The sequence below is a fragment of the Marmota flaviventris genome, chromosome 7 (genome assembly GCF_047511675.1).
Source record: "Marmota flaviventris isolate mMarFla1 chromosome 7, mMarFla1.hap1, whole genome shotgun sequence".
Classification (NCBI taxonomy): domain Eukaryota; kingdom Metazoa; phylum Chordata; class Mammalia; order Rodentia; family Sciuridae; genus Marmota; species Marmota flaviventris.
In genome coordinates this window covers 93,941,061-93,949,586 of record NC_092504.1, presented here as the reverse complement: position 1 = coordinate 93,949,586, position 8,526 = coordinate 93,941,061, and the positions used below count along the sequence as shown (strand labels likewise).

At 38.9% G+C, this 8,526-nt stretch overlaps 1 pseudogene; it reads left to right on the top strand.

Annotated features, from left to right (window-relative positions):
* Positions 1 to 4,046: 4,046 nt before the first annotated feature.
* On the top strand, positions 4,047 to 5,011 carry LOC114092788 (large ribosomal subunit protein uL3-like; annotated as a pseudogene).
* Positions 5,012 to 8,526: the final 3,515 nt, after the last annotated feature.

The following is an 8,526-nucleotide window of genomic DNA, read 5'->3' as shown; positions in this document are numbered from 1 at the left end:
ATCATGGAGGATAGCTTTTTTAGAGGGCAAGGTATTAGGCAGAAAACTATTATCTAGAAAGTCTAAAAAAGAGAAATTGCTTGACTCCTAGGATTGAGAGCTTGGGGATAGAAAGGGAATAGTGCTCTGGGCATTCTCGGGACTACTTCTAGTGCAGCACAGATAGGCAGTTGGTACCTGAAAGGATAGTTGCATTTGAGTTGGGGACTGAGAGATACTCCCCAGCTCAGAGAGTCATACAGAGAGGTGGGCATGATTGGGTTCTAAGTTGAGTTGTAAAACAAAAGAAATGTGACCTAATTTACACCCTGATCATGTGAAAGAGTTTGTGTAGCTTGTTTCAATAAGGGTATCACAGTCTATACCATTATTTCCTGTGGGCAGAGTTTGAGGGGCCATTGGGTGAAGTGGTAGGACAGTTTCAAACAAATACAAAAAACACCCCTTCTTTAGGCACTTTGAAAATGAAAAAAGAGCTTAAGCCCGAGGTGGAGTTAGAAGAGATTGGTAAGTCTCTAAACTTTCTTCAATACCTGCCATCACGTTCCTCACCTATTATTTCTTAACACATGTTGCTTAAAAGAGGGAAGGAATAAGTAACACAGTGACAACATAGATTGGGTTCAGAGGAGGACTGATGTCTGAGAAAGGTGTCAGGAGAGACTATTTATAAAACATGCCAAGTTTACTAGTAGGGAGAAAGCACAGATATAATACACTTTGTGTATAAAACGTGTCCATAATTAATTGCTTCACAGAATGAAAAATAAAAACTATCCACTTGAACTAGAGATACACAGAATTACATGTTCAAGATAAATCAATTGGACTGTTAGAGAAAGAAGGAAATTTCCAAAATGTTATGATCCTAGGGACTTTTTATCTAAAAGGAGAGATTTTTAAAAATTTACCCTTAGAAATTGACAGTAAAGAGTTATTCTTTTAGAAGTCCTACTCAAGTAACTGCTGGAATTATTAATTATTTCTCTTACTTTTGTTGTTACTATTGTTTTTGTAATAAAATCTTTCAAAATTTCTATTTTCATCAGTCATTTATATGTATGTGTGTACATATTTTGATCCAAGTTGTTTGTCAGTTGGTAAAATTGCATGTAAGTACATGTACAGGGAAGGATGTATAGGTAAATCTAAGGAATTTATTTATGTTTGTTTGCATGTGGGGTGTTTGTTTTTTATCCTCTTCCTGATGGAAGGGATCTCTTCTCAAGTATTATCATCACTGTGCATGTCAACAGTTGCTTGGTGCCTAGCAATAATGTTCAATTCTTTTGTGTATATATATATATATATATATATATATATATATATATATATATATATATATATATATATATATTCCTTTCTTTGCTGTAGATAAAACCTCAAAACCCCCAAAGGACTTCCTTCTTCTTCTCCTCCTCCTCCTCCTCCTCTTTTCTTCTTCTTCTTCTTCTTCTTCTTCTTCTTTTTCTTCTTCTTCTTCTTCTTCTTCTTCTTCTTCTTTTCTCTCTCTCTCTCTCTCTCTCTCTCTCTCTCTCTCTCTCTCTCTCTCTCCTTAGAATGCTAAACATAAATGTGTATCTAAACCATTATATATAAATAAATGCAAACTATTGGTTGAAAATCCTTGTTTCATTTTATACACAATGCTCTTATTTTGTATTCTTTGGGTTATATCAGTAAATAACAAAGGATTAAATTGTTGGACTAGGTGAATATATGTGAGGGAGTTATATTAGTCATGGCTCTCCAGAGAAACAGAACCAATAGAATAATATGTGTATATATACACAAAAAAACATATACACACAAATATACACACATGTATGCATGTATATTCATATAATCATGCAATTATATATATGTACATACATATGTATATATTTATATAACTCATTCATATAATCATGTAATTATATATATGTGCATATATTTGTATATATGTGTGTATATCTATATCTATATATATCTATATCTATCTGTGTATATATATATCTCACACAATCACAGAGGCTGAAAAGTCATATCTGTAAACTTACAGAGTGGTTCAGTTCAAGAAGCCATAAGTCTCAGAACCAGGGAAGCTGATGGTGTAGCCCCCAGTTATGGAGAACCCCTGGAGGGCCATTTGTATAAGTCCCAGAGTCCAAAGGCCAAAGAGTGTGAGAGAGATTGCAAGGAAGAGCAAGCAAGTGAGAAAGAGATAAACTATATATCTGTCTGTCTATCTGTCTGAGTTTCCCACATTTTCTACTTTTCTGTCCATTGGGTGCCTAGCTAATCAAATGGGCTGGACTTCTTACTGTTTGCTGAGTTGACCTATACTCCAATCTTCCCTAGAAATATCCTTGCAAAAACCCCTAGAAGTGTGCCTCACCAATTCTTTAGTCATACCTCATCCAGCCATGTTGACACCCGGAATTAACCATAACAATTGTTAAATGACTTGACACTACAGGTGCCATTAATATCAATAAGGCTGATATAGAAATTAAAGAATACTATGAGGACTGTTATTATTACTGTTATTGTTATTATCAGGAGAAATTGTGCTATGGCTGACTTATACCAAGTTTGCAGCCACTTAGCTTTGATGGGGAATTGTTGGGGGAGGGGATGGGTAAAGGATGAATACTGGAAGAGCAGAGCATTGGATGATGTTGAACCTGCATTGTTCTTTGAGCTTTCTATAAAGGAGAAATTGGAAGAGAAGCATCCTCTCTATAAGGGACAAATTAAGAAGCATTTAAGAAGCATCACAAGTATATAGTTTTATGTAGTCAGTCAATCAATGTTTACTGAGTGTTTGTTATGTGACAGGCACTGAGTGTGCAATGATGAACAGGGCAGTGAAGGAGGACACAAAAGCCACAAGTAGAGGCAACTGTAACATAATGTGGTGAATTTACAATAGGGATGTAACAATTTGCCCAAGCCTCACCATGGCAAGTGGCCATTTAATGCCAGTGACTTTGAATACTTCCTGCTATCTTAGGAAGTTGGTGTCCTTAGCCTTTCCCAGTCTCTCTTAGAGGGATCATTTGCTACTGTATCTTGGTCATGTTGCCTTACCACCATCCCTGCAGCTTCTGGCCCTCCTGAAAGGCTGAGTGCAATGATTCTCTAGGGGAGCCCACACTGCCACCACCACCCTGGCCTGGATGGGTGTGGTAAGGAGGCTGTTGTCCTTTTTATTACTCAAATGTACAGAACTGGCCTTTCTCTTAATTTTCTTTAACAACTGGGTGATAGTTAATTTTATATGTCAGCCCAATTGGGCTAAGGGATTCCTAGATTGTTGCTAAAGCCTTATTTCTGGGTATGTCAGAGAGAGTGTTTCAAGAAAAGATAGCATTTAAATCAGTAGACTGAGTAGTGATTTGCCCTCACCAATGCAGGTGAGCATCATTTAATACACTGAAAGTCTGAGTAGACCAAAAAGGTGGAGGAAGAGTGAATTTTCTAACATCTTGTTGAGTTGTACTTCTCCTTCCCTCAGACACCAGACCCCCTGATTCTTAGTTCTACCAACAACTTCTTGTCCCTTGTTCTCAGGTCATTGGTCTTAAACTGGGAGTTACCCAGTCAGCTCCTCTGGTTCTCTGGCATTTAGACCTGGCCTTAATTCCATCATTGGTTTTTCTGTTCTCTGTTCTCCAGCTGTTCCATATCATGGGGCTTCTTATCCTTCATAATTATGTTATGATTCCCATAGTAAATCTCTTCTCTCTCCCCCTCTCTCTCTCCATGCACGCACACACACACACTTTTCTAATACACTAATACACATCTTTTCCACTCTAGTTTAGGATTAGCTTGAGTTCTTAGGATTTGTCTTTTCCTGGAATATCTGGGAAAAAAAGTCCATACCTTTCAGTGATAACTTCGCTTCTACCCACAGCCACATGGCTTTGTCCTTTGGCCCCAAGAGGACTTCAAGAATTCAAAATCAATTATATTTTTAAAATCTTGATTATTTGAATTTAAATGACATCATGTCAAGATAATATTAGGTTGAATTTCTACCCTTGGGTTTTGACAGTGAAATGTCTCCTAGGAAGTTCTCTGCTCCCAGACATGGATTCCTGGGCTTCTTGCCTTAGATGCATGGTAGCAGACATAATGCAAAGATGATGAGCTTCCACACAGATGGCTCTTCCAAGTCCATCCATCTAACATCCATCTTTCAGGAATACAAGCCTGGCAAGAACCATATTGTGCAAGGAGTTGATAGGACAGGATTCAAGGTGAATAAGAATGAAGTTATGGGGGCTGTGATCTTTGTAGAGATATTGCCCGGAGAGGTTGTAGGCATTATTGGCTATGAAGAAACCTTCTGAAGCCTCTGAACCACCTTTGCTGAACTTATCAGTAATGGCTACAAAATATGCTTCTATAAGAACTGGTATTGATATAAGAAGAAGACTTTCACAAACACTGCAAGAATGGCAGGATGACATTGGAAAGCAGCAGCTAGAGAAGGACAGCATGAAGAAGTAATGCTAGGTCATTCACATTATTGCCTACACCCACAAAGTTCCTGCTTCCTCTGCACCAGAAGGTGGCCAACTTGGTGGAGATCCAGGTAGATGGAAGCACTATGGCTAAGAAATTGGACTGGGCCAGAGACAGCATGAACCAAGTGTTTGGGCAAGATAAATGTTCATTGCCATCAGGGTGACCAAGGACAAAGGCCAAAAAGGGTTCACTAGTCATTGGAGCACCAAGATGCTTCTTTGTAAGGTTCGCTGAGGGCTGAATAAGGTTTCCTGTATTGGAGCACAGCAATCTGCCCATGTGACCTCCTCTATGGAATGGAATGGGCAGAGGGGCCATCATCATGTACTGAGATCAACAAGAAGATTTACAAGATTATTAAGGTTAGCAAACTGATTGTGAACAGTTTATGATCTGTCTGAAAGAGCAGACTCTAGTTGTCTTTGTTCACTATGGTGAAGTGACCAATGATTTTGCAATCCTGAAAGTTTGTGTGATGGAAACCAAGAAGTAAGTGTTCATACCCTGCAGTTACTTGCTGGTACAGAACATATGATGGGTTCTGGAGATAATTTATCTTAAATTCACTGACACCATCTCCAAGGTTGGCCATGTTCACTTCTAGCCTATGGAAAAGGAAGCATTAATGGAATCACTTAGGAAAGACTGAATTGCAAAGGAAGAGGATCCCATTATGTAGCTGGTGGAATCCCAACGAAAGTTATTTCCCAGTGGGGGGAGAAAGATACTATGAAATTGGAACACTAATTCAAAATTATTCCCCATAGGACATCTTGTAGAGTAATAATCTGACACTTCTCCATCCCTCATTCAATTTCTTAGGGAGGTAGTGACTTATGTAATTGGTGAGGGTAGGTAAAAATCTCTGTGTGTGAATCTTAGTCCTTTCCTCTCACTTTATCTTGGGAGTCAGCTACCTGTAAGAAGCATATGTTTTATATAGTTTCTTAATGTCAGATTCTTTTTTTTTATATTGAATTTTTCCTTATTTATTTATTATTTATACATGACAGCGGAATGCATTACCATTCATATTACACATATAGAGCACAATTTTTCATATCTTTGTATACAAAGTATATTCACACCAATTCATGTCTTCATACATATACTTTAGATAATAATGATCAGAACATTCCATCATCATTTCTAACCCCCTGTCCCCTCCTTTTCCCTCCAACTCTTCTGCCCTATCTAGAGTTCATCTATTCCTCCTATGCTCCCTCTCCCTATCCATTGCAAATCAGCCTCCTTGTTTCAGAGAAACATTTGGCATTTGGTTTTTGGGGATTGGCTAACTTCACTTAGCATTATCTTCTCTAACTCCATCCATTTACCTGCAAATGCCATGATTTTATTCTCTTTTATTGCTGAGTAATATTTCATTGTGTATATATACCACATTTCTAATCCATTCATCCATCCATTGAAGGGCATCTAGGTTGGTTCCACAGTTTAGCTATTGTGAATTATGCTGCTATAAACATTGATGTGGCTGTGTCTCTGTAGTATGCTGTTTTTAAGTCCTTTGGGTGTAGATCAAGGAGAGGAATAGCTGGGTCAAATGGGGATTCTATTCCCAATCTTCCAAAGAATCTCCATACTGCTTTCCATATTGGCTGCACCAATTTGCAGTCCCACCAGCAGTGTATGAGTGTACTGCCAGGGTTTTTAAGCCCTCATTCCCTCCTGACCTGTGGGAGAGATGGGGAGAGCATGCCCGACCAGGATGAGCCAAGAAAGGAGGGGGCCATCTGATCGCCCGTGCCCAGCCCTCCCTCACCAGAGGACAATCAGACGCATCAGGGAGACTAGTCAAAGCAGGATCTCGTTTATTGATAAAACACACACAGCTAAAATAATGTACAGGAGCCAATCAGGATAAAGGTCAGCAGGGTGGGGAGAATTCACATTTACACCCATCCTATAGGCAATAATGGGAGACACGAGCTGTCCACGAGGATGGAAGGGTTCTGAGCCTATCCTAGAGGTGGTGGGATTTTTCATCACAACCCACAGCAACTTTCTGGCTGATCGCCAGGCGCTATCTTAGCCACATGTGGCCCCAGGCCCGGGAAGCTGGTAGCTGAAAGGAAAGTGACCACAACACTCAGAGCAACCAAAAGATCTTTATTGCAGCAGTGCAACAAAGAGAAAGGAAAGAAGGAAAGAAGGAGAGAGGAGAGAGAGAGAGAGAGAGAGAGAGAGAGAGAGAGAGAGAGAGAAGGGAAGAGGAGAGATGAAGAGGGAGAGAGCAAGAGCAAGAGAGAGACAGAGAGCGCACGCAAGAAAGATAAAGAGCAAGAGAGAGAGAGAGAGAGAGAGAGAGAGAGAGCACGAGAGAGAGAGCACGAGAGAGAGAGCGCAAGAGAGAGGGGGTCTTGCAGGAGGGAGTTTTTATAGCCCAAATCTAATGGGGCCTCTGGGTCTGCAAGCTGCCTTGTTGTCCCAAGGGGGGGTTAAGTGTTCAGCCTTGAGCAGGGATGAATGTTCAGACTTGGGCAAACAGGTGATAAAGGACCAGAGAGAGGGGGGTTTGTGTGCGTGGGCTATCTTGCAGCCAACATCTGTTCAGCCTGCCCTGCAGACAACACAGTTCAGCCTGCTCTGCACCCAACAGTAGCAGCCAGCAAGTTAGGTTTCCTCTTTTCTGATGCAACATGCCCCACATGTTACATCATGCCCTACAGTGTACCATTTTCCCTACATCCTCTCCAACACTTATTGTTGTTTGTCTTCATAATAGCTGCCATTCTGATTGGAGTGAGATGAAATCTTAGAGTGAGAAGATGATATACAATTAATCAAAAATATATGAAAAAGTGTTCATCATTGCTAGAAATTAGAGAAATGCAAATCAAAACCACTCTAAGATTTCGTGTCAGAGCTTTTACTGGGTAGTCTTCAATTTAGGGGAGGCCTGAAGTGGCTCAATATTACTTTTGACTGAGTGGATGACTCTATTTAACCTACAAATAAATTTTAGGAAGTTCCTTTGTCTACAGATGTGATGTTCTCCAATATAAGATTATTAGTATTCTAGTATCTGTTTCACTTTTTTGATGATGAGAAATGATACAATGAGCATCCTTATCTACATGTTTGTGGAAATCAAATTCCTGGATTATAAGGAATATGAATCTTCAACTTAGTTATTACCATATTGCTCTCTAAATTCATCATGTCAATTTATACTCCTATTAAATTCATTTCACACTTTTAAACATTTGGAACTTAATCCCTCTGTTAGTCAAGGAACTTTTGTGTTTATATTATCCTTACCTAAGTGGCACAAATTATAGCAGTCCTATGACTGAGATTAAATGAAATTTCACTATTGTAAATTGAAAATATTATCAATAAAAATGCATTAAATACAGGTGACCTACCAAACATAATAGCTTAGCCACACAGTACACTGTGCAGTATGATTGTTTACTTCATGATCACATGGCTGCCTGGGAACTGTGACTGGCTGCAGCTGCCTAGCATACTGAGAGTACCATACTGCTTATTGCTAGCCTGGGAGAAGATCAAAATTCAAAAATTTGAAGCACAATTTCTACTAAGCATGTATTATTTTTGCAACATGATAAATCAAACCATTAGAAGTGGGGTACTGCCTGTACAATAAATAATATTTTGCTTAATGTAATTCTCCTAAATTTCAGATATTCAAAATTCAGGTCATAATCAGTTTTGACTTGAGTCCTGTGTTCGAAGTCATATTAAATAAGGTAGTTTATCACAGATGTCAATATGAATGCTGGCTAAGATGAGTTGCCTAGGTTTTATAGGTCTGTTTGTATAAAATTATTGCATGGACTCATGAAGACATTTTTATATAGTGGCTGAGGAAATTTTTTTTCTATATGGCATTGAAAAAAATAATTTTCTTTGGTTTGTGACAAGATAACTATTAATAGACCTTGCTGCTCTTTCAGATCTTGACTTTATACCTATAAACTATGGGATGCCTTTGTACAAAATTAATTTTAAAAATGGGCA